Source organism: Misgurnus anguillicaudatus, chromosome 16 (assembly GCF_027580225.2).
Source record: "Misgurnus anguillicaudatus chromosome 16, ASM2758022v2, whole genome shotgun sequence".
In the NCBI taxonomy this organism is placed as follows: Eukaryota; Metazoa; Chordata; class Actinopteri; order Cypriniformes; family Cobitidae; genus Misgurnus; species Misgurnus anguillicaudatus.
In genome coordinates, this window is record NC_073352.2 from 6,479,656 (window position 1) to 6,495,230 (window position 15,575).

Below are 15,575 nucleotides of genomic sequence, written 5' to 3' on the forward strand. Positions count from 1 at the left end.
AGACTAAACTTTCCACTAGACCCAACCATGTGTTTAAAAAAACTCCAGTATTTTTAGAGCAGTTTCAGATTGGACACATGGCTCCAGTAGCGTGTTGAAGCATGTACATGTCTGTCTATAACTGAGTCATCTGTCTTGAAAAGATTGAAAGTTTAAGTTTAAGTTTGAAAATGAAGTAGAAAAACACCAGATTGATATCACTCTTAATTTTGTCTTTGTCATATATTACACTTCAGTATGTGAAAGGGCTTTTATGGTCACTGTAGTGGTTCACAGTCAGATGACATAAAATGACCGCTGGTTGTATATCTTCAGGCGTTATGGCAGCCGCTTGGACCTTTTGACACAGGTTGTCATAGAGCTGCAATGACTTAACAAGGTTCCAGTGACATATTTACGACGGAGAGCAAGCAGGAGAGGTTATGTAATAAACGACACTGTAAAAATCATAGTTACCGTATTATCTTTCCATATTTTATCCAATATGGTTTCTACATGCAGGGGAATGACAATGAAGCTCTTGAACTTGAAAAAATACAGTATGTTAGTTGAAGTATTGTATAATTGTATGGCCATATATGAGACACCATCCTTTAAAAAACTCCATTCTTTAAGTCCAGCTTGCCACAATTGTAGAGCTGCCTAAAGATTAGTCGCAACTAATCATTTGCAGAATAAAAACATTTGTTTAGATATTAAATATGTGTGTAATGTGTATAGTAATTATGTATATATATATATATATATAAATGCACACACATGTACCGAGCCCCTAAGCTGACATTGGAGTAAAAATATCTAAAGTTTATTTTCATGTACTCACGCGAAACCTTCATGTGCAGAATTTTTTTTAAGTTTAGTTTCACGTGCTCACGCACACATGAAACTATCGCGCGAGTACGTGAAAGTTACACGTCCGCAAGCGCTAGTTTCACGTGCGCATGCGAAAGTTTCACGTGAGCACACAAAACTAAATGCAGTAGTTTCACGTGCGCATGCGATAGTTTCATGTGCGCATTCGATTGTTTCACGTGCGCACCAGAGGTGGGTAGAGTACCCAAAATCTGTACTCAAGTAAAAGTACAAGTACTTATACAAAAATGTACTCAAGTAAAAGTAAAAGTATCAATCTAATTATTTACTTGAGTAAGAGTAAAAAAGTATTAGATGAAAAAACTACTCAAGTAGTTAGTTACTCGTTACTTCTGATCTGATAGAGAAGTAGCGCAAAAGCACTGAATTTCAGACTTCTTGGAGGGTTTTCACAAACCTCTCCTTAAGAGTCTCATTGTTCTGCTTATATACAAGTAAGCAGCCTATCTCAGTCCTGCAATGGGTACATTAACATCACATAATGTGTCGTTTGAGAAAAAATCTCAAACACACACACACACACACACACACACAGATGTTTTTCTGACGGTTAACTCTGTATTTATTTTCATGTTCACAACACAAACTTGTCAGCGTCTGCCTTTAAACATGCAAACAGTAAACAAATAAGAACGTGTGTGTCTGTTTGTTATCATGTTTTTATATGAATGCGTTATTTTCATTGCCATTAAAGTGCAATTACTGAACATAAACAGGAGCATAATAAAAAGGATCATTTTAGAATTTCATATGGAACTTACAGTATCTGTTTTTGCAAATCATCTCTACATTTATTATAATTTATAATACATGTTTCTTTCAAATCAATCTTTATTCTTTTATTTTTATTCATTCATTCTTTAGGAAGGATTTAAATAAAATACAATCCCGTTTTTATTTGAATGTATTTTCTACACATTAGTGAGGTGTCCGGATTTGTGTATAAATGCAGTCATTACATTATGCTGTTAAGTTTGTTTAGTTGTGGGGAAATGATATGGAATTGGCAGATGTGAACGTGCTGTTTGTATGGTTTAACTTACATTAGGATTTGTAATCGCTTGCACAAGAGTGCATATGGCAAAAAAACTCCGACAGTGTGTGAAATGACCATTAATACTGTTCAAATAGACAATACTGTGACACTTACTTCAGGCTGGATCTTGAATTCCTGTTCGCTGAGATGTCAGCTCGTTTATTGAACAAAGCATGCATCGCATTATGAAACTATATTCTTTTTGACCTCTTGGAGTGAAAACATAGACCGAACTTGAAGCCACGCATGATCTGCCTCCGATAACTCGCACAACGCACACGCGCCCTCATCTGCTTCTCCTATCCCCTACGCGGCCGCGCGGTCGCGCGCGCTAAAAGGGTGACCTCGCGGTCGCGCGCTAAAGGGTGACGCAGCCTTTTTGGCGCAACTTTCGAACACGCCCTATAAACTTTAACAAAATATATATATTCATTAATTATTACCATTTGACAGTAGCGCAGTAACGCCGCCGAATGTAGCGAAGTAAAAGTACAGTTTTTTCACTAGAAATGTACTTGAGTAAGAGTAAAAGTACCCATCCTTAAATTTACTCTAAAAGTACTAGTTACCCGAAAAATGTACTCAAGTACTGTAAATGTAACGAAGTAAATGTAATTCGTTACTACCCACCTCTGGTGCGCACAAGCTAGTTTCACGTGCGCACGCGCTAGTTTCATGTGCGCGTGCGAAAGTTTCATGTGAGCACACAAAACTAAACGCAGTAGTTTCACGTGCGCGCGCGATAGTTTCACATGAGCATGCGATAGTTTCACGTGTGCACGCAAAACTAAACTTTATTTAATTTTTGCTCCAGGTCCCCTTAGGCATTCCATACAAATGCATGTATATTTTTAAGCAATATTTGCATGTGTATAAACATTTTATATTTACATATTTATATCATATACATGTGTTTGTATTTATTTATAGGCCTGCATAATATTTGTTGATGTACTGTGTATAATAATTATGTAAACAAAAACTTTTATTCTGCAAACGAATAGTCATGACCAGAGGCGTCATGCCCATTCAAACTGAGGGGGCACCTGCCCCCTTGGTTTTTTTGAGCCAATGGATTTTGGATCCAACCTCAAAATCAAATAAGCATCCATTAATCTGTTATTTGACTTTTAATCCGTTTAATATGCACAATATTATACATTCTGTGCTGCATCCTTGTCACTTTTCTGAGATTTTCGCCGTTTTGATAGTGTTCTGATCATGTTACATTACTTTTATTCTGGCGGCAGCTAGTGCTGCACTCAGCACAGTCGCAGACGTCATCAGCGTCTGGGCGCGCTCACGAGCTCTCTGCTGTTGCTGGCTTGCTGCTGCATTTGGCTATCTGAGGAATTAAAACGTGTTAGAAATGCTCACAACATTTCCAAACCCCAGTACGGTAATGTGCAGTTAACCTCCTCTGTGTAGAAAATGTATGGTTTTAAATGTGACCGTCTCAACGTTATATTAGTAGAGATTTATCTTCTTGGCACAACGCCAAAGTTCGTCAGAGTTCACGCGGGCGCGGAATCTCACATGCTCACATGAGGTCAAATTTAATGCAAAAATCCGTTCCTCTAATAATTTTATCTAAACATATTTTTTAAAATCATTATTGAACATTAAAATCAATCACGTGGCTATAGCTTATGTCATTTTCGTTGTTTATATACTTTATGGATTTAAAATTACATTAATTTTATATGATAATGTAGTTGTTGTGCAAAATGCATTAATGACACAATTAAACAAACCATCAAGACTTAAATAAAACATGCCGTTTCAGATGTAAATATGATGCAAATGTGTCATTATTCCGATTGAATAGTATTTGATATTAAAGTTAGTCATCACTCTTATTTTGGAGTTTTTTGCATGAAAGCAGGGGTTCTCAGATTGTTAGAAATGTAAGTGCCATGGAAAAGACTGAAAGCTCTATATTTCGTTTGATGTCTGTGTATGCACAAATTTCTGTGAGCTGTTGACACTGTGCCCCCTTAAAAAAAATTGGTGCATGACGCCCCTGGTCATGACTAATCGTTAGGCAGCCCTGCTTCAATTGTCCAGCTAACTTTCTTTAACTAGCTTCATTATACCTGTGTACAAACCAGTCTGCAGCTTTATGAGCTGTTACTCCGTGTTGACTCGAGGGGGTCTTTTATCTACCTATAATTTAAAACCGGAGGCAGTCTGAAACAGCTCAATAGATGACAGTTTTAAACTGAGACAGCTCATAACTTATTGGCTGTGTGTTTTATTATCAGCTTTACTAAACATGCCATAAACATAACTAAATGCATAAAAAAGTAAAAAAAAAATAAATAATCTGATGTCCCCTTAAATCCTTTACTTAGTTTAATTCCCCCACTTGTTTTATTACTTACATCAACATCCATATTTTTTGTTTACATTTAGACACTTATGTGAATGTAATGTGATCTAGTATTATTTTAATATAAAACTGCGCTATTATAACATTTAATTCCATAGAAAGAGTGGATTATATCTGAGTTGACTGATTTACCTCAGAAAATAAACTGATATTATGACAAGAAAACACAAAGATAATTTTGTCTCTCTCATCTTATCACTGAACACACTTATCATTTTGACATTTATTTAAGGTGCTGGTTGCACAGATATGAGGCATTTACAAAACTTAACCAAACAACTGAATATTAATATGCCTTTCGCCACCAAATAAATAAATGATAAATGATAAATCTGATAAGACAAAAATGTCTATCTGAACTGAATTGAATTCATTGAATTAAAACAACATAACATGTCATAAATCTGTCATAAACATGATATAGCAGATTAATTGAACGCCATTATGATGATGTCTTATGCTGGGTGTACGCGGTGCAAATTCTGACGGTCGTAACGTAGTGAGCTCTCATGACACGAGAGAGTTTATGCAAAAATAATTAGGACGCAGTCACACACGACAAGATTTTACTGTATGGCGAGTCGACAAATTCTGACGTAAGCATTTTTCCAACTGTGAGGATGAAGTAGGCTATTTTTTGTTGTGGCAGAATGCACAAAAAAATAAAACAAGAAAAATACAGCAAAGATATTGGCTTAAGTGCAGAGAACAGCATGGAATTTCTGTTCTTTTGTATTTTTTTATGCATTCCAAATTTGCAATAGGTCTAGGGCTGTGGCTAACTAACGCTTATGCAGTTTTAATCCCTTATTTTATCATGATTAATAGCAAGTAAATATCTATATTTAATTTTACATCTATTGTTGCTTTTAAAATAAATATAACAGTTTAAAAAAACAAATTAAGTGGACCTACACTCTAAATATGTCTGGAGTATTTTTTGACCCATATTGTGTAAATATTGGACATAACACATGCTGGGTTAAAAATTACCCAATGCTGGGTTGTTTTAACCCATGGTCACATAACAACAACCCAACATTGGATCATTGTAAACCAGTATCGGGTAATTTTTAACTCAGCATGTTTTTTGTTCAGTATTTACCCAACATGGTTCAAAAATAACCCTGACATTTTAGAGGGTATTTATTTATTTGTAAATGCAGAAGGAGGAGCAATGAGGTTAAATGCAAGGTAGGCTACACGTTACACGTCTTTCCCTTAAAAAGCTGATTAAGAGGTTTTCACTGAAAGGACCTGTCATATTCATTCGGGATGCCGGGTCACCAGAGTGTGTGCGTGCGCGAAACATAGCCAACTATTGTCGTCCAGATTCAAGGTACAGTGCCACATTTGTCTTTCTTCATGTTTTGTCACCTTCTGATTGGTCGACATCAAGTGCATCGCCAGATCGTCTCACTCACCCATACCAACACTAAGAATCTTTCCGACAGCTTCCAAACTTTTTTGACATGTTTAAAAATTATTGGGAGGTCGTGAGGTGCTCATTGCGTGCTCGGCTCGTAATTCCTATCACACCATATGAGCCGCAACCATACGAGCATCAACGACTTGCTTCCGAGGAAAAAAATTGCATGCTAGTTCGTACGGCAACAAAAATCGCAGCGTGTAAAAAAGCATGTCCATGATGTAAAAAAGCACGTCAAGAAAATATAAATGCGTGGAATGCTGTAATTAACCGTTTTAAGCAATACGCTGCATGGCTTAACCCACTATTGTATGGTTTTCATTTAATTTTATGTGAATCGGTCTCCAAATGCACAAAAATACAATTTTATCAATTTTAATTTGTATTAATATTATTATTATTATTATTGGATAGTTCATTTAATTTCTCTAAAACCTGAAGGAAACCAGTTAAAAAAACATTATGAAATGATCATGACACTGTTATAAAACTATTTGAAGAGTATTTACACTTAATGACAATTTTAATTTGTATCACTGGTAAAAAGTGGTTAGAATTATATTTGTCAAAACCAACAACATGACGCAATTTTAACCCATAAAGCTAGGTAGTTTCTTAAGTTTGATCATTTATCGACTATGTCAAGTCAACCCAATATCATGAAATTATTTACCTATAGACACGTTTCGCCGCGTTTGAGCGTGAGCATGTCACGCTTTTCTGTTTGTGTAACTGTCAAGTATTGGTAAATCAACTTTTTTGTCCTCATTTCTTACCAGTGTCACTTCGGTTTAGGGTTAGATTTACATAAAATGACATCCCTACCCAAACCCAACTCTAACCCCAACGTCAGGCGACATTTGGTTAAAGTTTAGAAAATATAAAAGAATAAGTCTTGTATCTTTTTTTATAAACCAATACTTAACGTGACATACTAACGCAAGCACCAAATCTAACCCTAAACCGAAGCGACAATGGTTTGAAAATAGACAAAAAAGTTGAGTAACCAATACGTGACAGTGACACAAACAGAAAAGCGTGACATGCTCACGCTCAAACGCGGGGAAACGTGACATTGTCACGCTGGTCCATACGTGCCTATAGGTACATAATTTCGTGATATAGGGTTGGTCAAGTTGTCATTACAAGTTATGATGTATTGGTTTATGTCATGCTGTCATAACAAATACATCTCAAACAATGTAATCTTTGCATAAAAATGACACGATTGAGGGAATGACACTTAATGACAGTTGTCATAAACATGCATAAAATCTCCTTCATGTTCATGACACGTGTCCACAACCCTTTAAGTAAAGTTTTACCAGAAATGTACTGTACAAATGCCCAATTTATGTTTCTTAAAAACAAATTTGTGCTCAAAAACTTTTATGCCGAAAGGTTATTCGATTTTGAGAAATATCTATTCAGTCAGGATCATTTAAACTTTAAACTCTTTGTGTATGATTATCAGTATTGTGCAGGGGTGCGTTCTCAGATAACGTTGTCTCTTAGCGCCCTAGGAAGACTCTTAAGTTAAAGGTATACCTTTCCTACGTGTGTTCTCCGAACTATACCTTAGGATGTTGCTTAAGGTAAACCTTCTTAAGTTCGACCTTAGCGGGTGCTGTCCATGGTGGAGGTTCTGAATAGGTTGGTATCGATTGCTCGACAATCAATTATTCACTTTATGTAATAGGTTTCGCTGCGTTATGAGATAGCGGTGTTCTTTATTAAATAAACATTTTAGAAATAGTTCAAGTTAAATTTATTAGGAATATCTGGTAAAAAATATTTCAAATTGCAAACAACTAAATTCAACCTTCTATATTTTATATCAAACCCGTGCAAAACCCGCAACTTTATTTCCAAACGTATCATGTTTAAACTGCTCCAATTCATCCACTATGCCTTGAAAGGATCATTTATATTAGGGGTTCCCAATAAGTGCGTTGCACAGGGGAATAAAGTGGGTTGTGCAAGTACTTGGCTGTGCATTACACTTAAAATATATAAAAACAACCTGCTGTTGTTCATTAGTTCACGCGTTTATTGTGCTTGGACACTGTATGCACAAGCAGCGCGTTAACAATGCGGATAAAGCTTAATGGACGCATTTCTGGAGCCTGTCTGTCTAAATATAACATATCAAATATTATATAATAGCCGTTGCAATATATAGTATGATTGCTTTGGATTTTAGCTTTGATTAGTTTTAATGTGGAAATTTTGTTGACCTTAGACTATACAAGCAGTAATCAAGTGCACAGTTTATTTTGAATGTTTATAAAGAATATGGCATGCAGTTGCCTCAAAGTTATAAAACATTAAAAAACTTCAATGCAAAGTCGAATTAACATTAATAATCATAATTATTATTTATGCAGCTAAAATACTAGCCGTTAGACTAAGATTTAACGGATATGAAATGCACAAATGAAATAGTAGGATTCGCTGTATAGCTGCCAGTTTCACCAACTCCATCACCCAAAATATATTTTTTAAATAGTTTCTTAATCCTGTAGCATTTAATAGTTCGCAGTTGATGTCCCTTTGGAAAACATAATTAAAAATCTAACAACCATCAATGTAATGATGTCTAATTATGTAAATGTTTTATTCTTTAAATATAAAAATATTTGCCTAATTAAACACGGAGTGTATTGCATTTTTTTTGACAAATATTTAGTTATATAGACTGCAATGTAAGCTTTTATGAAAGTGATGGCCCCTAGTGGAGTCATGTGGGATAAGGTATAGCTAAGAGTGCTCCAGACCAACCTTCCGAACGAACGACTTACAGAAGTGATACGTAACTAAGAACGTTTTCGGAAAACACGTATTAGCGATAAGGTACAGCTTAAGGTACAACTTAAGAACGACGTAGCGTTAAGGTAGTTTCGGAGAACGCAGCCCAGATCATCACTTATACCTCACACTTACACAACCTCATCCTTTAACAGAGCAATAAAGACTGACTTTACATCAGGATGACTTTATACAATCCTGTTTAAAATCAACAGAGTGAAAAATACAAGAGCAAGAAACGTTGTTATGAAGATGTTCGATGTATAAAACATTATGAACATCCAATCGCGGTGAAAAATGCATTAAGGTCCTTACATTCATTACTCATCTCAAAGCATAGGTCAGTTTTAGTCACTTCAGTACATCTGCACTGGGGTTGTTTTGAACAAGAACATGGGACAATTTAATGAAGTAACCTTTGTTGAGCGTCGTCCCCATTGCCGTTAATAACAGATAAAAGCAAATGTATGTATGTGCCAGTTATTTTGAAGAGGAGTCCATCAAACAGACATGCTTTCAGCATTTATTATTAAAGATAAGAATAGACCTTTTTTTAATGGAAGAGACAGTAAGCTGGTTCCGTGACCGACCTTTATTCTTCCTTTTATTAACATTTCTGAAAGACCTGTCAAGAGTTTTATAATGAAACTGTAAGCTATGAGATGCTGAATATAAGGTCATTGTTAGGAACAGCTGTTACGTAAGGAATAATCGATGACAGACCATTGATGTCTTGAAAATAAATGCACAAACCAAAGTAGAAACATTTGAACCATATTCATTTTCAAAGTTTTGTTTACCTCAATGTCATTTTTTTACACCTTAAGAGACAAAGCTTTCAAATGTATATTTCAAACCTTCAGCTGGCACTCAAAGAGTCTCTGGATTCGGTCATACAGAGCACTGAAGACAAATGTGCTTTGACTCTTGCTGAAGTCTACATAAGACTCTTCGGTTTATCCTGGACCCAGGACAAGCGACCCTGTCTATGTCAAATTTCATCCCGGTTTTTGATTTGCATAATAGGGGTCTTCATAAACTAAGTCAAGCTTTGTCTTAAGCAGCCATCTGTTCTTTGTATCCATAGTGTGTGTCCATTGGAGGCTATGACAGTCTTTGGGAATAATTAGACAGGAGAAAGCCTCAGTGCTCCATTGCTTGTTAGATTTTGACTTTTACCATAGCAGGTGCAAATGACTTTCAGGCAACAGATGGTCATAAAGAAAAAACTGTCGATTATGAAGGCATCCCACGTATATTATTAGCTTACACTCAGTTTCCACACATAGGATTTGATTAGCGAACGTGTCGTGATTATAGTGCCATAAAACCATACGTTTAACACTCTGGTTTGAGCAAACAATAATATGTTTATGGTGTTATTGTGCCGAACCACACAATTCTTTTGCAAAGATTTTTTCCAACAACAGATGTCTTCTGTGTTCTTACAGACAAACCAATAAAACAGCTTCCACAAAGTACATTTTTAAAATAATTGTTATTGGAATTTGAAAAGCATTGCATTCGCTTTGAAAACCTTGGCTTGCTTGAAAGTCTGAACAGTCATTGAACAGTTCAAAAAATTCATTTAATTTTCATTTTAATTGGTGACACATATAGCGGAGGAGCCATGCTGCTCTAATGAGTTTAAATCCTGCTGGTGTGTTATGATCAAATAATGTGTTCAGAACAATAATAAATAGTTCGGATAGATCCAGAAATACAAAGAGTAATCCATAGGACTGTTTGATTCACTATACAATGGATTCAGGGTTCCCACACATTAGTTAACTTCAAATTCAAGGACCTTTCAAGGACTTTCCAGGTCCAATACCCTCAAATTCAAGGATGAAATGTGGGGACACATTTTAAGTGAGAGCAAGGTTACATCGTGTTACCTTTTAAGATAAATTGTTACAGTTCCCTTTCAAGGGAACTCGCGCTGCGTCAATGCGGTGACACTTTGGGGACGCCTCCAGGGGTAAGTGCGTCTGAATGTGTACATCAAATTCAACCAATGGTGAGGCTTTACGACAAAGACAGGGTGATGTGGGAGCCAGGAAGTATATCGCTATCTGAAATATTGCCAGAGACAGCATTACAGGGACGCCGGAAGTATGGCAAGGGAGACGCAGCGTCTCATTCCCTTCTCAGGAAACAACAGTTACATTCGTAACCCGAGACGTTTTCATGTATCAAACACAACTATGCAAAAAAGCATTTTGGTATGAATCAACATTCACATACAGTAGATATAAGCATTTAAAGTGAACAGTTTAGCATGTGTGCTTAAAAAGTCTAGATTTTTTATGATATTATCCTACACTACACAGAGAATAATACGGATTTTTTGCATAAAATAGATTCAAGCACTTTTAATGACCTGTATCTATGTATGTATATTTTCAAAAACTTCCCAGGGCCTTGAATTATTTTCCCCAGATTCACAAACTTTCAAGGATTTCAAGGACCCGTGTGAACCCTTTGGATTGTTAGTGGTACTGTTGCTCTTAGTTTGGGTGTAAGATTTTTACAAATGTCTAACCCAAAATTATTAAAGCTATAACTGACTCTGCACTGTTAGGGGCGGTTTCTCAGACAGGGATTAGACTAGTCCTAGTCTAAAATAAATTTAGGAACTGTCCAAACTGAAAACAAATTTCACTGCCATATCTTAAAATACATCACAACCCTTTGTTTTGCCTTAAAATGCAAACAAGTAATGTTTTTAGTAAAGCATGTTTGTTAAAACTAGTTATATTTCCTTATTAAACTAAGGCCTAGTCCTGGCTTAAGCTAATCCCTGTCCAGGAAACCCCCATAATGTTTATTATATGACTGTATATTTTAAGATAATAAAAAATCGTACTGCCTTATAAGAGGAACCCAATGTGTACTGTATCTAGTAACCAGATTAATTTTGAGAGGCTCTTTGAACTAGAAAATTACCACCAAGCAACAAACTTCGGCTGCGTCCGAAAACTTAGGCAGTGACTTGTTGCCTCGCTGCCTCGTGAGGCAATGACTTCGGAGGCATGAAGGCAGCTAAGAGAAATGATTTCGGACACACTTCAATGGCAGCGTGTTTGAAATATAAACATAGAGCACCTTTGTGATAACTCATCCAATATTTGAACACTACAATACCAATTTCTCGCTAGAAATGCAATGAAAATGTGTAAAAAGTGAAAATATATCTTTATTTACACTAAATTCGTCCTCCAGACATTTTTTTGGCCGCCATTTTATTTTTTCAAACTCGAACAGGCTCGACAAATCACATTCCACACACGCATAGAATTGTGGGACAGGACGATGGAGCACCGTAAAAAATTCTTTGCTGCCTTAAAAATGTTTGTTAAATCAACTCGGATTTAAAAGTCATTTTAACTTGCTATAATTTATCTTGACTAGAGATGAGTTGTTATAACTACAGGTGAGTTGTTATAACTTATAAAATTAAGTTGACTTTTCTCAACTATATTATCTCAACTATAAGTTGTGACAATTCATCTCTGTTGACATGACTTGTAAATCTGAGTTGATTTAACAAAAAATTTTAAGGCAGCAAAGTATTTTTTACAGTGAGGAAGTAAACCTAACACTGGATTCGGACATGGCTTGATGCCTTAATGCCTTGGAATGCTGCCTCAGAAGGCAGCAATTTAGAGTTTTCGGACGCAGCCTGTATCAATGACAGCATTACATTTACAACAAATCAGAGCAGCAACCACATAACACAACAACAACCCAACATCCTGACAATAAGTTTAAAGTATAAGCCGTTGCCCTGTTTTAAGAAATAGACAAAGAAAGAAAACAGAGTTTCTATTTACACAAAGTACAAAAAGCATTCCTTGCTATTTTAACTTGCTCTGCCCACCATTAGTTCATTTCACACATACAGTCTTTACTGGTAAATTACTGGTAAATTGCAGTTAACAGATCATGTGTGAACAGAATCTTTCTGGTAAATCAGTGCTGCCAATTTACCAGTAAGGGAGGTTGTAAGATTACCAGTAATTTACTGGTAAGTGCTATGTGTTATGTTATGGACTCATCACTTAATTTTAAGAAACAGATTGGTGTCGTTGTCAAAGGAAGTAAAGCATTTTTATCCAGTAAGGACTTAGAAATTGTGGTTCACTCTTTTATTACATCTAAGCTTGACTGTTGCAAATCGCTATATATCGGTCTTCCCCACACTCTGCTTAGCCGCCTACAGTTAGTGCAGAATGCAGCAGCAATGCTTTTAACGGGGGTGAGAAAGAGAGAACACATTACTCCTGTACTTCAATCTCTACATTGGCTTCCGGTCAAATTAAGGATGGATTTGAGAATTCTCTAGTTTGTTTACAAGGCATTGTCAGGTCTTGCCCCCAGTATATTAGTGATCTTATAGTTCCCTACTCTCCTTTTAGAGTTCTTAGGTCTTCCGATCAACTGCTTTTAAAGGTACCTTGTTGTAATATAAAATCAAAAGGAGATGCCTGTAAATCAACAGCGTCAGTGGTGCAGGCAGTAGAGCGTATGGCTCAGGGATCTGGCTTGACCTTGCTCTTTTTCTATCACATATTTTATCAAAATAAATGTTTGAAAAGTGGAAATAAAGTGCCTGACAAGTGTTAATGTCACAGGGTGACTTAGGGCGGAACCAAAAAGGGAGAGGAGAGTTTCCGCCCGGACAGAATTTTTAAGTGCACCTTTCACTTCCCAGTCTCCTTGGCAACCCAAATCAGGAAGAAACGAGCCACAGGTGCAGCCAATTTATGTAGCAGCTCTGATGAGAGGAAGAGATGAGGACGGGCCACATAAATGGAGCTGTAGCAGCACACAATGAACAGTTGTTGTTTCGGGCATGAGCTCCACTACTGCCTAGGGCAGATCTAAATCACACGCTCCGTCCTCGGAGGAGCCGGAGGGCGCCGTTGATCCACAGAGCGCTTAGAGCGAGAGGAGAGAGTACGGCAGCCAAGAGAGGCAAAAGAGGACGGAGCTGTGAGAGAGAGTTAAAGGAGCACTGCACCCGGCTGGTTGTTGGTGTTACACTGAAGAGTTGTTTTGGGCACGAGCTCCATGGTTGCCTAGGGCAGAAAATCACACGCTCCGTCCTTAGAGGAGCCGGAGGGCGCCGTTGATCCACGGGGGCGCTTATAGCGCGAGGAAAGAGTGCGGCAGCCAAGACAGGCGAAAAGAGGACGGAGCGGTGATAGTTAAAGGAGCACTGCACCAGACCTTTTGGGCTGGAACTGTTGATTGTGAAGTCATCGCGAACCTTAAAGGTTGTGAGGAGAACGAACACATGACGGATTGAGATGAAGTGAAAAAAGGGGATTTAAGACGGCATCGCTGTGAGTACCTAGATCTAGCTGAAAGTATCTTGTGTATTAACCTGGCTTATGTTAACTCCCTCCAGGAGAAGGAGGACGGCCCTACCCCTAACAGAGCGCGGTGGGTGAGCCGAGGAAATACTTACCGAAGCAGACACAACAACGACACCACTAGCTGGGCCGCATATTTCCATCGCCAAATCTGAACTAAGCGAAGTAAAGGAAGACGGGCGTCTTTTTCGTACACTTGGAGTGGTGGGTGAGTCTTTGTGCTGTGGAAACCTTCATTTTTGACGTGGTGCTGTATATTGCTGTGGGTTGCGGTGTATTGCTCTGTGTCTTGTCAGATTAACCCCCGCCTTCACGCACTTCGTCGAGAGAAGACAAGGAGGCTGCTGGCTTTAGCTCTGTTCAGTACAGCATACGTTGTGAGTGTGCTTCGGGCCTCCAGAAATAGTACGGTGCCCAGAAACGATTTTCCCCCGTCTAGACATCGGGCGGATGTGAAGAGTGGCGGTGAAGAGCCGAGGAAACGGCAGAGGTGTGAGTACGATTTGGGGCTATTATTATTGACGTTTTCGATTGCATAAACATTGTTGTTGCAGAGAGAGAGGTGACGTAAGTCCATCGTCCCGTGGCCTCTACAAAGGGGCGCCCCTGTCCAGAGTTCGAACGCCTGACGGTAATGAGGAAAGGGTAGCGCTCGGCTCGGTGAGACGTTGGGATATTCCACCCCTCTGCCACCATCGAGCGGTCGTGAGGGTTTGCCCCCGACGCCACCTAAGAACTACCTACCCCATCGCACGTCGTGCCGACTGCTGTAAGTCCGCCACTGCTGCCTGTGTGCCGATTAACCTCTTAAGCTGTCGATCCATAGAGACGGAGCATGCAATGTATCCGGTAGATCTGTGGGGAACAACCTGTAGAGAGAAGAGGAGAGCGAGTGAATAACCCGAGGAGAGAGCAAAGAAACCTGTACTTACGGTACGCTGAGTCCAGTCGAGAGGTGAGAGCCATCTTAAAGCAAACTAACTGTGCTTCTGTGTCCAAGTCGATACCTGTGGAGAGAAGGAAAGGAGTAGTGAGTAACCTGACGAAAATTGTGTAACTACAAGGGAGAGCCTCCCCGAGGAAGATTCAGGTACGTGACCAATATAATAATCCCCCACACTCATACTGGTTCTGATTCTGCCTCCAGGAGGAAGGAGGAGCGCACCACGGATTGTTAAGGCCAGGCCGGAGCCTGAGTCCCACGTCCCGGACCCCCGTTGGCCCCTTGCTTCCCGTCATCCCCCGGCTGAGGCCCACCTGGAGGGCAGAGCTAGATTTAGTTTTAATCCCCCTTTCCCCATTCCCCAAGACATTTTAAATATTTAAATTCAATAAAGATTGTTTTATACTTACCTGTTCTCGTGTTGTTTGGTCATTGGGTTGGCTTTGGGGACCTCCTCGAGGTGGAAGTTGAGAAGGGGCGTGGCTTTAGCCTAGAACAGCCAGCCCCTGGCCGTGACATTAACAAAGAATTAAAGTATGTATTGAGAAGGGTTAGGGGACCGTGCAGGAGGGCTTGTATTCTCCCAATAAGCATCTATTTAATCATTTTAATAAATATAATCAGTGGCACTCTTTATTATTGCATCTTAGTAATCTACAAAAATACTGAGGTGCAAATAAATGTCCAAATTGACTTTTGCTAGTTTAATGATG

General features: G+C 38.3%; 1 long non-coding RNA gene across 1 annotated transcript; it reads left to right on the forward strand.

Moving 5' to 3' along the window:
• The first annotated feature begins 13,232 nt into the window (after window positions 1–13,232).
• LOC141350115 (uncharacterized) lies at window positions 13,233–15,271 on the forward strand. Its single transcript, XR_012358087.1, has 2 exons — window positions 13,233–13,889; window positions 13,955–15,271. It is a non-coding gene; the product is annotated as an uncharacterized lncRNA (long non-coding RNA).
• The last annotated feature ends 304 nt before the right edge of the window (window positions 15,272–15,575 follow it).